The sequence below is a fragment of the Macaca mulatta genome, chromosome 16 (genome assembly GCF_049350105.2).
Source record: "Macaca mulatta isolate MMU2019108-1 chromosome 16, T2T-MMU8v2.0, whole genome shotgun sequence".
NCBI classification, from domain to species: Eukaryota; Metazoa; Chordata; class Mammalia; order Primates; family Cercopithecidae; genus Macaca; species Macaca mulatta.
This window is the reverse complement of record NC_133421.1, coordinates 87,111,827-87,129,366: the sequence shown is the minus strand read 5'-3', so window position 1 is coordinate 87,129,366 and position 17,540 is coordinate 87,111,827. Positions and strand designations below refer to the sequence as shown.

At 56.2% G+C, this 17,540-nt stretch overlaps 1 protein-coding gene and 1 long non-coding RNA gene across 22 annotated transcripts in view; both read right to left on the bottom strand.

Annotated features, from left to right (window-relative positions):
- SEPTIN9 (septin 9) overlaps positions 1–17,540 on the bottom strand; it is a 215,606-nt gene that overhangs the window by 101,052 nt on the left and 97,014 nt on the right. The gene's annotated exons all lie outside the window — the stretch shown is intronic.
- LOC144335993 (uncharacterized) lies at positions 13,688–16,392 on the bottom strand. The gene is made up of 2 exons (XR_013407365.1): positions 14,206–16,392; positions 13,688–13,802 (listed from the first exon to the last, which is right to left on the bottom strand). It is a non-coding gene; the product is annotated as an uncharacterized LOC144335993 (long non-coding RNA).

The following is a 17,540-nucleotide window of genomic DNA, read 5'->3' as shown; positions in this document are numbered from 1 at the left end:
GCACTCGGCCTGAGTGAGAGAGCGAGACTCTGTCTCCAAAAACTAAAACTAAAAATAAAATAAAACACCACAGGGCCAAACAAAATCAAATCCACAGGCTGTATTCGCTTGTGGGTCCAGCCATGACCTCTGACTGATCGCATGGCTGCAGGGCAGCAGGATCCTGAGCCCCAGGATCAGGGGTGTGCCAGGTATGGGCTCCCACCACGGTGCCACTCCGCCCCTCTGCCACTGCATGCAAACTGCTGGCTCTGTTCAGATTCTGCAGAAGCCCCAGGGCTCCAAGGGAAGATTGAATGTCCACTTCTACCAGCCAGAAAGCCCAGAGTTCAATGCCCAGAACTGAATGTCACAAGATGGGCTTACCTAGCTCATTACATCTACACCCGCTTAAACCTGGGCTGTAAAGGATATTATTACCCCCCATACAGATGGGGAAAGTGAGGCATGGGGTAGACACAGAGCCAGACTGTACAATGGGCTGATGCCAGAAAGTGCAAAGCTTAATGCCTGGGTCCTCGTGTGGTTCCCAGGGCCTCCCACGGTCCTCTGATCTGCCCCCTGCCTCCTGAGCACTGTACAAACTGTCCCCACATGGTGTGCCGCTGTCTTATGGGCGTTGTAGAGCAGAGGCCGGCTTCCAGGTGTCCTCAACATCCTTCCGTGTGGCCAAGTTGGAGAACAGAAACTAGACAAGAGAAGGCCTTGTCCCAGGTCCAACCCAAGAAAACAAACGACCTTCCCTGGGAGATCCGTTGAATCCCCTCCTTGGGGAGTCCCCTTGGAGACACCCCCCAGTGGCTGACTCATGATTCAGGACCCTGCACCAAAGCAAAGCCCTCCCTGGTGTGAGCTTACAATTGAGTCTACAGTGTGGATGCAGTGATTTATTCCAGCCAGACCAACACGCACAAGCGGATCATTCTAGAACCAGAGCCAGCCCCTCCCCCAAGGCACTCCTCCTTCCTCCAGTTGTCTGCGTGGCTGGCGCCTCACCACCTTGGCCATCTGCGCAAAATGTACATGTGTGCCAGTCCCCAGCCGTCCTCTCATCTCTTTCAATGCTTGGTGTCTTTTCATGGATGGGTCCCTCCGTCCCCACTGGCTGGCCTCTGTGCTTACTGTCCAGCTCTATGATCTATCTGGGTGTTCCATCTAGCACCACCCCCATGCCCACTAGCTCTAAGTAAGCTCTGAGAGAGCAGGGGCTGTTCCCCCCGCAGGGACCACCCCACCATCAGGGCGGCGCTGCTCAAAGGTGGGTTTGTTCTAGATAACAGCCAGGAGATCTCGCAGCCTCCAGAACTGCGAGAGAATACAACTGTGTGCTGGGAGAACAGTGAGAACAGAAGATGTCCCATTCTGGAGGTGTCCATCTTCCCCAAGGAAACCATGTCCCGGCTGGAATGTCAAGAAGGTGACACCTAAACGAAGAGGTGCCCACCCTGGCTCAGGCCATGCCCCCAAACGAGCATGCCACCGCCTCCTCCTCCTCTTCTTGTGAATCCTCCTCAAAGCCAAGCCCACTCCAGCCCCCTTCCCAGGGGGTCTGGCCTCCCACACAGTTCACACCACCCCCTCCCCACATCATCCTGGCCATGTCATGACTGTTGAGATTGGCTGCAGGGAGTGTGTTTGGGCTCCCTGGGAACAGAGTTGAATGTCCTCTACTCCATGACACCATGCTTTCACAAGGCCTCAGGTGCTTCTAGAAAACCTACTAGGCCAAGGCGTGGTGGTTCACACCTGTAACCCCAACACTTTGGGAGGCCAAGGTGGGTGGACTGTTGAGCCCAGGAGTTCAAAACCAACCTGGGCAACATGGCAAAACCCCGACTCCACTAAATAATATAAAAATTAGCCAGGGTGGTGGCATATGCCTGTAATCCCACCTACTCGAGAGGCTGAGGTGAGAGGATCACTTGAGGCCAGGAGGTCAAGGCTGCAGTGAGCCATGATCACACCACTGCGCTCCAGCCTGGATGACAGAGTGAGACCCTGTCTCAAAAAAAAAAAAAAAAAAAAAAAGACAACCAAAACCTACTAAAGGCCGGGCGTGGTGGATCACGCCTGTAATCCCAGCAGTTTGGGAGGCCAAGACAGGCGGATCACCTGAGGTCAGGAGTTCGAGACCAGCCTGGCCAACATGGTAAAACCCTGTCTCTACTAAAAATACAAAAAAATTAGCCAGCCATGGGGGTGGGTGCCTGTAATCCCAGCTCCTTGGAAGGCTGAGGCAGGAGAATCACTTAAACTCGGGAGGCGGAGGTTGCAGTGAGTCCAGATCGCGCCACAGTACTCCAGCCTGGGCGACAAAGCAAGACTTCATCTCAAAAAAAAAAAAAAAAAGGCTGGATCACAGGATAGGCACAAGCCCTGAGGGAGCTCCCAAGGAGAAGGGACACACTAGACCTTCACCCCCATTTCAGCCTGCGAAGATTCACTTTCATCTGAGGTTTTGTAAAGGGTTGACTAGTGACCCCCAAAAAGACATGTCCAAGACCTAACCCCAAGAACCCACGAATGTGACCTTATTTGGAAAAAAGGTCTTTGCAGATGTGACTAGGGATCCCGGGATGAGACTATCCTGGATTTTGGATGGGCTCTAAATCCAGTGCTCGGTGTCCTTATAGGAGAAAGGCAGAGGGGGACTCGGGACACAAAGAGACACGGCGGAGAGGGCTAGGTGATGACAGAGCAGACACTGCAGAGATGCTGTCGGAGCCAAGGAGTGCCTGGGCCAACAGAAGCTGGAGGAGGCAAGGAGGGGTCCTCCCCTCAAGCTGTCGGAGGGAGTGTGGTCCTGCCAATACCTTGATTTCAAACTTCTGGCCTCCAGAACCACGAACGAATCAATCTTTGTTGTTGGGCCACTTGGTTTCCAGCAATATGTTCCAGCAGCGCCAGGACACTCACAACGAGACCCTTGGGAAGATGAAACCCCTGGGCTGCACAGTGGCCTAGGGTCAGTATCGCTGGTGTGGTCACTCACTCTCCAGCCCAGCCCCAACTCCACCACAAACACACTTGACAAACGGCCCACTGTGGGCCAACGGACACGTGGCCACTCCAGAGCTGCCGTATCAGGAGCCCAGAGGAGTGAGAGCTGCCTCCTTCCCCCTTCTTGGAGTTGCACAAAAACCCCAGATGGTTGGAGAAGTCATCGGAGGAATCACATCACTCTAGATTCTTGTTTCATTGCTGGGATATTTGGCGATGAAACAAGACCATCCCTGCCAGGGATGCCTCATGGGCAAACGCCTCCCCACGGAGGACGCTGTGAGTTGTACCCAGCCGGGAAACATTAGGAGATGCCTGTCACCAGGCTGGCAGAACAGGGTCCCCCAGAATCTCCTCCCCCATCAGAGTCCTAAAACTACGCCCTGGGTCCTGCACTCACACACAGTCGCCCCTCTCTTCCCAACGTGCAGACCTCCTGGGAAGCCCCTTGCCACCACCCTCACGGGGAAACCGGCATAACCCACCCTGGGGCAGGTCCTTGTCACTTTACTTGTCTCCATCTTCCCTATGGAGGGAGAGGCAGTCAAGGGGTATCCCCATTAACCTACAGAAGTAAGAGTGTTTGTGAGCTTGTCCTTTTGCAGATTTTAGACCCCTATGTGACTGCACAGATCCGCAGGCCTGACTGGGCACATTCAAAGGACCCATGTGGTAGGCAGGCGCACCGGACGGCTTCCTTCTCTGTCCGCAAGGAGTTAATGCAACCGAAGGACACAGAAGAGGCTCCCTGCTGAGCATCACAACTGTGGACCGTGCACAGTGTCAGAAAGATGCGGGGCCAGGTCACGTTGGGAGGGTCCCCATGCTGCCACTGGAAGGTAAAACAGTGTCACCCCCACCACAGGGCAGGAGGTTCCCACCTTTGCCAGCCGTCTCCTTCATCTGTGAATTCAAGTCCCCTAAAGGCAGACTCCAACCTCACAGGCTCCCAAAAGCCTCCCTTGGTCCCTTCTCCACTCCCCACCGATCTCAATTTGCTCCAAAAGCCTGAAGACCATTCGTGTGCTTGGGCCCGCTTCTGGGAATTTATCCCAAGGAAATAATCAGAAGTACAGAAAGATTTATGTACGAGGACACTTGCATCAGCATTAAACTCACAAACCCTGGAAACAATCCGGGTTTCCGCAGATTTTCTAAACCCATATGTCAAAGGCCTGCACCGTCATCAAAATCACATTTTTGAAGATGAGAAATGCTGAGAATATTAAGTAAAAATAGCAGGATACAAGATGTATACGAAGATCCTAATTCCATTTCATACACACATGTGCAGTTTGCACGCACACACGCACTCGCACCCGCGCAGAAAATAACAATCTCTGGACGGAATGAATGGTGGTGGGTGTTGTTCATTACAATTTCCTGCCTTCTGAGATGCTTCTACTACATGGGGATCACTTAGCATTTTCAGGGAATAAAACCATCGATATTGTTCTTTAAAAACACACCTTGGTACTGGCTGGGCACGGTGGCTCACACCTGTAATCCCAGCACTTTGGGAACCCGAGGCAGGAGGATCGCTTGAGCCAGGAGTTCAAGACCAGCCCGGACAACATGGCAAGACTCCATCTTGGAAAAACAAAATTCAAAAAAAAAAAAAAAAAACACACACACACACACAGACTTTGGTGCCAACAAACTGGAGGATGTGGATAACTGCACGCTGGCCCATCCCCATCCCCACCTCTGGAAACACATCTCACGGCCCATGAAGGGCATAGGGCTTCTCCTATCCTCAAGCACCTATGGTCTCAGCTGCGACACAAAAAGAGGCCACAGTGGGCCATCCTCCAGATGCAAACTTTCCCCTCCAGGCCCATGCGGGGGTCGAAGCAGGAGCAGCCTGGATCTGGGCCTGTTTAGAGAGGAATGTGCCGCACAAGGGACCATTGTTAAGGCCCGTGCTCTGACCGCAGGCTGCCTGGCAAACCGCTCCCAGCTCCCGAAACCAGATCAAGCACTTCCTGGTGCACATATCAGGACTCAGTCTGGGGAGGGGATACCAAGCGAGCCACAGGGCCCTGCTCCAGCCTGGGACAAATGTCATGCAAAGAAATGCCAGAGCCTAAGGTCAGAACAAACTCATGTGCAGCTAAGCTCTCATAGGAGGGAGCAATGTGGCCTCTGCCCAGGGCAGGGTAGAATTCTGAGCTCAGGTTCCAGGAATGCTAGCCCTGGTCAAACTGGGTCTCCTCTGAGCAGCAGCAGGTTCCGTCCCTGAAGAAACACTGGCTACCTGGGAAGCAGGGTCAGGGCTGAGGGAACCCAGACAGATAGTGCCAGGGAGCAGGGAGGCACCGCCCTGTACGCTACCCTGAGCCTGCAGGAAAGACACAGGAAAACCTCCCCTGGCAGGTAACGCCCCATAACGCTTAAGATCTACAGAGTGAGTCCAGCAGCATGTACGCCGTGGGCATGCTCCTTGTCTTCACTCTCCTGTGATGCTGGACCTTGGCACAGGTCCCTGATGTGTGCAGGGTGGGGTGGGTAGTCGGGCAGGGCCTTGGCGCTGGCAGAGCGGAGTCCAGTTGTGAAGGCTCCTTTGCCTCCTATTTATCCAGGACTTGGGAGATGAGGGCCAAAGGCCTGGTGTGCCTTCGAGGAGCTTAAGGACCACCCCAGGGCTGGAGACAGGATGTATGGACCTGCACAGGGACTGTGCTCTTTATTTCAGGGCTCAGAGCAGGAGACCCAAACAGGAGAGTGACATAATCACAGTCTACCCTGAGCCTCAGGGTCCTCAGTGTCACCTCCTGTAGGAGGTGACAGGGTAATAAGGTGCCCCTGAGGCCGGGCGCGGTGGCTCTTGCCTGTAATTCTAACACTTTGGGAGGCCGAGGTGGGCGGATCACCTGAGGTCAGGAGCTCGAGACCAGCCTGACCAACGTGGAGAAACCCCATCTCTACTAAAAACACAAAAATAGCCAGGCGTGGTGGTGCATGCCTGTAATCCCAGATACTCCGGAGGCTGAGGCAGGAGAATCGCTTGAACCCGGGAGGCGGAGGCTGTGGTGACCCGAGATCGCGCCATTGCCCTCTATCTGGGGCAACAAGAGCGAAACTGTCTCAAATAAATTAATTAATTAATTAATTAAGATGTCCTGGGTGCAGAAACGGCACGCGGCAAGAATGACTGTTGCTGGTGTAATTACCATCTCCTGGGTGTGGGGGTTGTGCATGTTGACATGTGTGGTCACCTTGCTGGTGGCCGAGGCTGTCCTGGCCTGCCACCAATCACACCCACTGACTTCACATGGCCTATTTCTGTGTCTCCGCCCAGAGCCCTTCCTAGTGCCTATGCCCTCAGAAGGCTGGAAGGAGTGAACAGTGCAGTCCTTGGCCAAGAACTGAAGTATAAAAACCCCAGCTCCCTTCCCCAACCCCAGGTGGGCCAAGGCTGGGGGCACGGTCTGCAGTCTCCCTCTGCTGTGCGGTATGGGGGCTGGGCAGCCACCTGTGGTCACAATGAGCTGATGAGGCACCCTTTATTGGCTGGATTCCCTGCCTGACCCATTCCCACACTCGGGGATCCCCTGGTGTCCCCTCCCACTGAAATCCCTGTCTCAGGACCTGCTTCTGGAGGGACACAAATTAGCCCCACCCCTGGCCTGGGCTGCTTGGTGGAGGAGGGAGGTGGCTCCTGGGGCAGGTGGAGCAGGCTCCGGACAGGGAGGAGGACACAGTTGGGGTGATGGGGAGGGGAGTGTTCTCAGGAAGCAAAACAGTCCAAAAGGAAGGGCTTAAAAATAGGTGCAGTGAAGCTGAGCAGAGCCTGCAAAGGGAAGCCAGGAAACAGCAGTGTCGGGGAGGGCGGCCCCCCGGTTCCCCACAGAGAGCCACGTTTGTTTAGGGACAGGGACAATGTGAACAGAAGGTAGAGTCCACATCAAGGCGGAGGCGCTCCCTCCTCAGAGAGCCGCACCCAGATAGTTCAAACCTGCCGAGGGTCTAGGAGAGAAGAACTGGGGTGCCGCCACCTCCAGCTCGGTCCCTTTCCCAGTCCCCTTCCCCTCTGCCTTCCCAAGGCCAGGCCTGGCTGGGCCACGGGCTAGCAGCTAAGACCCGCCTCCAGGGCCGGCCCAGTCTGCAGGAGGCCAGCTTGGTGGCCAAGGGTTACCGACTGCCCAGGCTTATCTGCACACGTGGCCTGTCGACTGAGGTCTGGGACTTGGGGGCATCATCCCCACAGCCCCTGCTCCCTGACTCTCCAGTTGGATGCAGGCCTACATTTCAACACCCTGTAAGATTGCAATCTTACCAAGGGCCTGACCGGTGCCTCTGGACAAGGAGGAAAAGAACCATTTCCACCAAGCCCTGGATGGAGGTGCAGGAAGCGTCAACAGCATCCCTGCAAACTTCAAATGCACCAGGGGGATCGGCACCCAGGGAAGAGCCACAGGAGGCCACTCAGGGTGACCATGAGGTCACCCTGCCCCATCTGACGGATTCTGATGACTATCTTTGCTCAAGGGTTAGGAGGAGGCTTCTTTCTCTCTGCCTCTGGCAACCCTGGGCCCGAGAAGTCCCAGGCACTCCGGGGGTCCTTCCTGCTCATCATAGCCCCACCCAGGAGGCCTGGCTCACTCCGCAATGATGATGTGAGAATGAGCAGGTCTGCCTCGTGCCAGAGCCTGTGGTTGGATTTTCGGCTGAGGCCAAGAGAAATAAACAAGCCTCCTCCTTCCCTCTGCACGCTACAGGAAGAGCAGCTTGCTGGCTGCAAGGGGACCCTCCACCCTGCCTATGGGGCACAGCGGCCCACAGTATTCCTTCCCAAAACGGAGCCCTGGCAGCCCTGGGTCCCCCTAAGATGGAACACAAAGGGGTGGGCAGCCGACCTCAACAGTCAGCCCTTGGGATTCCAAACCTTCTCTTATCCCCCAATTTTGTGATGTTAATTTCTCCCTGGATAAAGCTCTCGAGCAACCTGGCAAGCCAGCACCAGCTGAACCAGCCCCAGCTTGAACCAGCAGCTTTCCCGAGCCCAGCTACACAGCCAGAAAGGAAAAGAAGTCCTACGGATTCCTTTACAAGTAGCTTCCAGAATCTGCTATGGTGTCCGCAGGGGACACTGGCACCAACTCTGAGTTTACTAAACGTAGTGGTTTCAACAGTGTCCCCCAAAACGATATGTCTGAAGTCCTAACTCCTGGAACCTGCGAACATGATCTCATTTGGAAAACGGATCTTTGCAGATGCAATTAAGGTAAGGATCTCAAGGTGAGATCATTCTGAATTCAGTGGGCCCTAAATCCAATGGTGAGCACCTTCATAAAAGACAGAAAAGGAGAAAGACACACAGGCAGGGGGAGAAAGTCACGTGGAGATGGGGGCCAGAGATCAGAGATGGTGGTGATACGTCTGCAGGCCAAGAAACGCCGGGAATCTCCAGGAGCCGCCGGAAGCTATGTTTGTAAGCTCCCAGGTTGTGGCATCTGTCACAGCAACCCCAGGATATAGACGCCAGGAACAGAACACAGAAAACAAAGCGGAGGAGGCCTTGAGCCTGCTGCGGCCACTCCCGCCATTCCGTTCGACTCCCTGAGTGTCCTGTCAATTCTGAAGCCCCTTCTAGCCACGGATTCACTGGTTCTGGAAAGGGGATAAGGGTGGCCTGGAGCTGGTCTAGCCTGGCAGGAGGCAGCCTCGCCCCACCGTCAGCCATCAGCTCACACAGGCCCTTCACAGCAGGCAAGCGTGTTGCCCCAGCCTCGGCCGGCCCTTCTCCTGCTGGGTCCCATCGGCCACAGAGCTTTCTGCTGTGTCTCCTCTGGCCCAAGGGGCCCATACATCCAGCCTTCCCGGGACAATCCCAGCTCACATCTGTTGTCCCACCGTAGTCATTCAAGGGTCCCTTTCACTCCCAAGTGTCCGCTACGGTCGCCCTACCTGGGGCCAGAATTGTGCCCCACCAGAGAAGGGTCTTGGAGTAACCACACCCAGAGTCAGGGAGCCACCTCGTAGCTGTGCCAGGCACCTGGGACAGCCACATAGCAGCTTCTGCTTCAAGCCATCTCTCTTTATGCAGAGCAGAACCAGGACCACAGTAAAGGCTCCAGAGGAGGCCACCACTCGCAGGGCCTTGGGTCCTGTTCTTGAAAGACAGCCTAGCCTCCAAGAGGGCCACAGCGACTGATCTGGGACGAAGGCCTCTCTGTGCCTGCTCCCCCCATCTACCGTGTGCCCCTGGTTCCGGCAGCCACAGGGTCATTCCAGGCAGACTTTAAAGTCGCGCTAAGTTGCTGGACTTCCTTTTTTCTTTACTAAATCAGTTATGGGAATGGGAGCGCATCTGGCACACACTCAGACGTGATGCACTGGTCTAGCGCTCCCCCCACCCCCCACCCCCGGGTTTTAAACCAGCTGCTGGCTGCTCCACTAGGAGCAGATTGAGGGGAAATGGGCGGAAGCCGCAGGGGAAGAGATGTGAGGCAGATAAAGAGGAAGAATTTCCTGGCTGGGGTGGGGCCACCAGGGCCTGGGTGAGAGGGCCGCCCACCCTCCCTCCCTCCCTCGTGGAAGGCAGCAGAAGTGTGAGGACGGATCTGTGTGGGAGGGTCTAGGTGTGGCCTGCCTGGGGGTAGGAGAGGGACCAGATGACCTTTCAGGTCTCCTTGGGTCAAAGACTCCCAGATAAATGGCAGTCGCTGAAGGCAGGAGGGAGGCCCTGGGAAGTGACTGACTTTGAAAAACCACAGGCTGCAGCTCTGAGGGCCTCAAAGGTTAAGTACGGAGTCCCCCAAAATGAGGCTTTCCTCAGCTTTAATCCACCCACGTCCTTTAGGTGCCCCCAGACACCCCGCCAGGGCCTCTCTGGCAGCTCTCGTCCTCGACTCTGGAGACAGAGACACGTGATGCTGGCTCCAGGTCTGTCCATAGCCCCTCGTCCCCACCAAAGGGTGGCCAGCCACCTCCTCAGCCCACCACTTGCCCCTCCTTCCCCTCTACTCCCCACCCTCCAACAACAGCAGACACTTCCCCAAACACTCCTTTGCCCAAACCCCGGGCTTCACGCATGCTGCTCTTAGAAACACATCCCAGCTCCCCACAAGGAGCCAGCAAGGCTGTCCTGTGATCCTTTCCACGGACGGGAAGCTCTGCCGGGGACCAGGACCCGGGCCTGGAGACCCTGAGGAGCCCGTTGGTCAGAGTCTGTTCCGAAGCCCGGGACTGAGCTGCCAGGCACAGGCAGCATCGGTGTGAGGGTCCAGCCTCCCGGACAAGCTCTCCCTTGTCTGTTCCCAGACCTGTCACTGCACACACAGGTGGTGACCATTCCTGATCTGCCTGGGCAGATAAGCCACCCCTCCCTCCCTCCTCATCTCATTGTCGATGAGGGGAAATGTTACAAGCACTTAAAAAATGGGGAAAAAAAAAAAAGAAAAAGAAAAAAGAAAAAGCCTAACACCAGGGGCCACTTGGCCCAGGTGGAGCCTCCATTAATCACGGGGCTCTCTGTGTTGTGGCCCCAAGGCGGGCAGCAGATGGCCTCTGCCCTAGCCAATATGAGCTGCAGCCTAATTACAGGGGATGGTGACCCCAGGGAGCAGAGTTCAGGCTCTGTTCATAGCTGCACCCAGGAGCCAGCTGCTTCCCAGGCCTGCAGAGCCAGGGGAGAGGTGTGGGGGACCAGCACTGAATGACATGACCCAAAGCACATCAAGTGGGGCTGGAGGTGAGGGCAGAGCCACAGTGGTCACAGAGCCCCCATGTGAACCTACACGGATCCGCCCGGTTTAGGTTCTGCTGAACTCCAGGGTGAGGGAGACCTGGTCTCCATCCTCAAAGACATGAAGAGGTTGACAAAGAAGAATCACAGATAAGAGGGGGTGGTGGGTCTGCTGTGTAGGAGAGGCCGCAACTGGACGCAGAAGATTCCACAAGGGGTAACCACAGAGAGGCAGGGCCACCAGAAGACGGGCTGCCGGCTGCTCCAAACAGCCCAGGGTGTGACTGAGGGGACTCTCGGACTCGGCCGGGGCCCCTCCTGCTCTGAGACAACGCACCTGGGAAACTCAATCAAGCCCAACTAAGAACTTGAAAAGCTCCCTGGAAACCTAGCGGGCAGGGCGGGCCCCTGGGGGGACCCCTGGTATACCCCGAGAGCCAGACACAGCCGGGGGGCCCCACACTTCAGCCCAGAAGACTCGCGACGGAGGAGGGGCCGGTAGCCCAGGGAGGAGCGGGCACTGAGACCAGAGGGGCCAACAAGAGAGGGGTCTGGGGTAGGGGGTAGCTGCTGAGAAGTCCAGGGAACGGCACCTGCCTTTGGAGAAGTGAAGCTCTGGGAATAGGGTTGGTGAAGGGGGGTGGGAAGGGGGAGGTGGGGGGTGGGAAGGGGGAGGTGGGGGGTCGGGGGGTCAGGCTAGATCAGGCACCCTCCCCAGCAGCAAATGCAGGAGCCTCTGGAATCTGTCCACAGAAATGACAAGTGTCCCGCTCCCAACCCTGTTCACACACTCACCCATCAAGAGTGGCAGAGAGAGCCGCCTCTTACCATCCACCGTGGGACCTGGACCTAAGCGGAGGTTTCTGGAGGGGCAGGTCCAGGGGAAAGGGTCTCCTCAGAGGCGGCCGCCATTCAGAGGGCCCGAGATAAGAACCTTATCATGCCCTCATCAGACAGAAGAGATCCGCGGTCTCTTCGAACCTGGTCTCCTGCTCCGCCTGCTCCCTCCACTCACCCCAAGCCTAGAACATTCTGCTTCGCCTAAGATCAGCTGCTGCAGTGGACTGAATAGTGACCCCCAGAAGACATGCCAGAGCCCTAGCCCTCAGACCTGTGAATGTGACAGGAGCTGGAACAGGGTCTCTGCAGATGCAATAAAGGATCTCAAGATGAGAGTATCCTGGATTTAGGGTGGGCTTGAAATGCAATGACAAGCGTCCTCACAAGACACAGAGACACAGAAAACGCCACATGAAGACACAGCAGGGAGTGGCATGATGCATCTACATGCCTAGAGGCGCCCGGGAGCCACCAGAAGCTGGGAGACAGGCCTGGGCCGGAGCCTCCCTCAGAGCCCCCAAAGGATCAGCCTGGCCGACACCTTGATTTTGGACTTCCGGTCTCCAGAACCATTTTAAGCCCCCAAAGTTCGTGCGGCTTTGTTCCAGCGGCCCCAGCAAACTGTCACGGGGGTCTTCCTCCCCTCCAAAGCCTGGTACCCGAAGCTCCCCAGCTATCTGGGCTAACCACACCGACCCCAGGACTTTCAGGTCACACTTTCAGGTGTGTCTCGCTCTTCTGTTTAACCTTCTTCAGTGCCCGTGCAGTCACAGCTTCCAGGTGGTGGGCAATTTATTCTTCTCTCTCATGATATGAGTGCTCTGGGCCTCCGAGTGCTCATCTGCCCTGCACTGAAGGCTGAAGCTAAAATCCTGGAGAGAACTGACCCCTTTGGTGGGCAGGGCAGGCACTGTGCCCCCAGCATGGCCAGAGGTTAACTGGCTGAAATGTGTCCCCGTAAAGTGTCTCCCCTTTGCCCGTTCTTTCCTTCCAAGTAGGGAAGCCAGAGAGGCCTCCCGGATCTTTCCCCCAACCCCCCGGGGCAGGGAGCCTGTGGTCACCTGTCCGCGAGGATCAGCTGGACAGACAACTACCCCCTCCCAGGCCACACCTCATCAACAGAGGGCCCCTCAATTCTGCTGGTGGCCTATGAGAGAAGGAAAAACTGAAGGAGTTGTTACAGTAATAGCTCCAAACCCTGGTGCCAGAGAGGCCCACGGCTGAGCAAGGTGCCCCCACCCCCACTGCCCTGAGCTGCCAACTCAGCCCAGCTCAGCACTGTGACCTGTGACCTGCCTGCGGGCCACGGGAGCCAGACCTGCCAATCAGCATCTCCCGGATACCCATCTTGTGAAGTCCCCAGTGGCTGAGCGTTTCCCAGCCCTTCCCGGACAGCGTGGGCTACAGGAGACATTGGACAGGAAGACAGCCAAGCCTCCACTGCCCAGAAACTGCCCGGGCCCATTGCAGCAACAGGGACCCACCCACCAGCATGAGGCCCCTCTGCAGGAGGGGTGGGGTCAGGAGGAAGAGCCTGTGGGGCACAGGGCTGCAGGAGGAGTCATTCTTCTCTTGATTGTATCGCAGGTTTCGGCTAAGTTGTCCCCAGCTTGTATGGGAAGCCCACAGTTGAGGGACTGTCTGGACGTGGCATGCAGGAGTCACAAGGGCCATCTACACCCCACCCCGGGCCAGGCAGATGACCTCTCTGGTCTCAGTTTCCTGGTGAGGAACAGGAAGGGCTGGACCGAAAGATCCTTTCCAGCCCGGACATGGAATGACCCCACGAGGGCCACGATGAGGTCTGTCCCAGCTCCTCACACTAGCTCAGGCCAGCAATTTCCAAAGGCACAGCCGCAGGGGCCTCGGAGCAGGAACTAGGAGGACCAGCCCGCTTCACCCTCCTGGGCAGAGGTCAAGCATCCTGCCTTTGGCCCACATTCCTTGTGGCCAAAAATGCAGAAGCAGGCAGTGCTGGCAGAGGCACCTGGACCTTTGTGCAAAGCAGAGGCCCCACCTGACACCCCAGGCCTGGAGCAGGAGAGAACCAGCCCGGGCCTCGGGTGCCCTGACTGCCAGCGACCAGGGAACGTGACACTTTCCAGCCTCTGCTTCCTCATCTCCCAATCCCAGGGGGAGATCAGATTGGGTGATGTGTTTTTCTTTTTGACAGAGAACTTTTATTTATTTTTATTTTTATTTTTGTTTTAAGAGGGGGTCTCCTGTGGCCGGGTGTGGTGGCTCACGCCTATAATCTTGGCACTTTGGGAGGCTGAGATGGGTGGATCACTCGAGGCCAGGAGTTTGAGACCAGCCTGGCAACATGGTGAAACCCTGTCTCTACTAAAAAATCCGTGGGCTGGCAACTCCAAGTCCCCAGCAGCCTCCAAATGGAGGCTTTCCTCTTGTAGGATTCCCAAATCCTACAAATACAAGTGTCTAATCGAGCTACTCAGGAGGCTGAGGCATGAGAATCACTTGAACCTGGGAGGAGGAGGTTGTAGGGAACCAAGAACAAGCCACTGCACTTCAGCCTGGGACACAGCGAAACTCTGTCAAAAAAAAAAGGTGGGGGGGCGCGGGGGTCTCCCTATATTGCCCAGGCTGGTCTCAAACTCCTGGGCTTAAGGAATCCTCCCTGCCTCAGCCTCCCAGAGTGTTGGGATTATGGGCACGAGCCACCATGAACTTTTAAAAATAACATCTACTGCTTTTATCCTGACTGTAAAAGGAATTTAGGCACAAAGCTGAAAATCTGCAAAATGCAGAAAAACAAAGGGAAAAATCTATAAACCCACAACCCAGGTAACCTCCATCAATATTCTGACAAATGTCTTTCCACTCTTTACTGGGGAGTGTGTGTGTGTGTGTGTGTGTGTGTGTGTGTGTGTGTGTGTGTAAAACAGGTTCATACAGTGACAATGTTGGGTGCTTTTCTCCCTGTGCCGCTATGTGGCTGAGGTCCCTACACATGTTGGGCCCGTTCTCTCGATTCCTCTGTAGTCCTAATGTTCTGATTCCAGATATGTCACTCTCGGCTCGGACTGTTCAGGAGAATCATTTCTGGATCTTGCTAAACAATGGACTCTGCTGGTCCCCAACTCTTGGTGGTTCTGGTTCAGGAAGGCTGGGTGAGCCTGGGCACCCCGAAGTGTTTCTGGGGAGCTGCAGGTGTGAACCTCTGTCCTCCTGAAGACCCACAAGCCTCATCTCCCCCATCCCCTCCTCCCTCCCCCTGAGAATCCTACAAGAGGAAAGCCTCCATTTGGAGGCTGCTGGGGACTTGGAGTTGCCAGCTTATAGCCCCACCCTGCCCCCACCTCCCCGGGAGTTATCTAAGGACAATGTCCAGCCTCAGCCGCCAAGTCTCAGCTCTAGGGTCGGTCACACACTGAAGGACATGCAGAAGTAGCTGTGTGCTGGGCACTGCTGAGGACAAAGGCCTGAATGACGAGCGGGAACAAGGTCACAAGGTCCTAAAACCTGCCTGAGGTCCCACAGTCAGGGCCTTGGAAATCCATGATAAAAGCCAGTTTAACACCCTGCCATGGAACACAGGCAGGAGAGGGAGCAGCCCCCCGCCAGCCTCTTTGCCAATCACCCCGCTCCGGGTCACAGCCAGGGCAGCCGGCGCCTTCTTCCCGGCTCGACAGCCCTCAAGGGCAGGAGCTAGTTTGCCCATCATTGTCCCCTCTCCACTAGGGCCTGGCACCCTGCCTGGCATGTAGTAGAAGCCTAAGAAGGGTTTACTGTGTTCATCCTGCAATAGTCAATGTGTATGAGTGCTTACCATACCTGAAGTCAGTGATTTACTCTTGTCCCCATTTCACAGATGGGGAACCGAGGCACTGAGAGGCTGATGACTCCCCTACATTGCCATATGGGCAAGGGCAAGGCCAGACGTGAACCAGCACGCTGGACCATCGCGCTCTCTTCCTTCACACTCCACCCTGGGCCTGGGAAAGCTACCCTTGGAGATCCCCACGATGCTGACACCTCACTCAGCCCCTCCGTGCACCCTCTCCCACGCCTCCCAGCCAGCCTGCCAGGTAACACTGTTGTTCTGGTTTTGCAAACACGGACACTGAGTGGAAGAGCAGCCAGGCTGAAGTGGGGCAAAGGCAGCCCCCGTCAAACCCCAGGGTCGGAACCCCCAGCCATCCCCACTCTCCAAGGACTAGTAGACAGAGATTTCCACTGGGCTCAGCCAGGGGCCAGGGAACAGGTCTCCGCAGTGGGGAGTGATGGAAGGATGCAGTGTGCACTGGGAGGACCCGGGCCGGCCTTCCAGTGCTGGAGCCTCGGCAGCCCAATCTACCTTGTTGGGCTCTCGGGGGGATTAAAAGAGACCTTGTATACAAAGTACCAGCCCAGGGCCTGGCACCTAGGAGGTGCTCAATTAAAGGAAATGGTTATGAAAAATAACAAGAAGAAGCTCAGAGGAGGTGCCTGTGGGTAACGAGGGAACAGCTGGAAGGGCCTGGACTTGGGTCAGAGACAAAGAATGCAAGAAGGAGGGAAGGAGGGAGGGAGAAAAGGAGGGAGGGAGAGAAGGAGGGAGGGAGAGAGGGAGGGTAGGGCAGGCGACAGCTGGCTCCAGGGCAGCTGTGTGCAGGAGCCTGCTTCATCATTTAAATATTGGGAGAGATGTAAATATTTGAGTGAGGTCCTCCCAGCCTGGCCGTGCTCTGGCCACAGCCAGGGCTGGAGGAAGAGTTCCTCCCTCACCAGGGTCTCCGTTCTGTGCCCCCTACCCCAGCTGTCCCAAGATTCCATGTTTCCGGGCCAGGAGCAGGGGGCTGGGAGCAGCAACCAGACAGGGCAGGGGCGCTAGGGAGGGACCCCGCCTTTGCTTCCACCCTCCTTCCTCTGCACAGCACTGGGCCTGCAAAGGTGCGAATGAAGGATCTCCTCCCCCACCCGCCCCCAAGGGGCTCGGGCGGCCAAGGGTTTCTTTTGTAGTCTAGAAAAAAAGCAAAGCATCCCTTTCTGAGGTTTTCTGGTGGAGGCCCAGGGTTTAAAGCTCACTGCTACAAACCTGCAGCCCCCTCTGCCCTTCCAACAGTGCCTCTCTCCCACCCGGGTTATTTCACAGCCCAGGTCCCTCCCAGCCCTCCAGGCCTCCTGGGGAGGAGGATGGATGCAGAGTCTGGATCTTGTGCACAGCAGGGCCCCTCCAATGTTGCAGTGCACCCCGCTTGGCTGGAAGAGCCTGTCTCATGCCATGACCTGTGCTGGCACCAACAGCCCTTTCCCCTACCTCCCACCTGAGTGCTGAGGGCAGCTGTGCCAGGCAGACAGAGTCTTCCACACAAACTATGAGTCTGCAGAAATGGCAAGAGAAGGCCAGGTGCAGTGGCTCACACCTGTAATCCCAGCACTTTCAGAAGCCAAGGTGGGCAGACCACCTGAGGTCAGGAGTTCGAGACCAGCCTGGCCAACAGGATGAAACCCTGTCTCTACTAAAAATACAAAAACTTAGCTGGGTGTGGTGGTGGGTGCCTGGAGTCCCAGCTACTCACAGGCTGAGGCAGGAGAATTGCGTGAACCCAGGAGGCTGAGAATGCAGTGAGCTAAGATCGTGCCACTGCACTGCAGCCTGGGCAACAAGAGCGAAACTCTGTCTCAAAAAAAGAAAAAAAGAAAAGAAAAGAAAAGAAAAAAATGGCAAGAGAAGTTGGCCAGCATCACCTGCCTGGAAATCTGCCTGGCAAATTCCTACCCCAGTCTCTGGCTAGGAAGCCTTCCTCCAGGAAGCCCTCCTGTTCTACCCCTTCTCCTGAGCCCATGCCTAGACCCCCAGTGCCTGAAACAGAGCTGGCCCTTGGGGTACCCATGGACGGCTAAACAAATAAGCCAACTGCTTCTCCCACCCCCAACGACGCTCCTGGCCTGGCAGGGCATTCAGCAGTAACACTCGGCAAGTGGACACCAAGGAATACCCCTCACCGTGCAGTCCGCACCAGGGATTCCAGCCCTTCATTTTAAACCAAAGGAAAAAACCCAACCC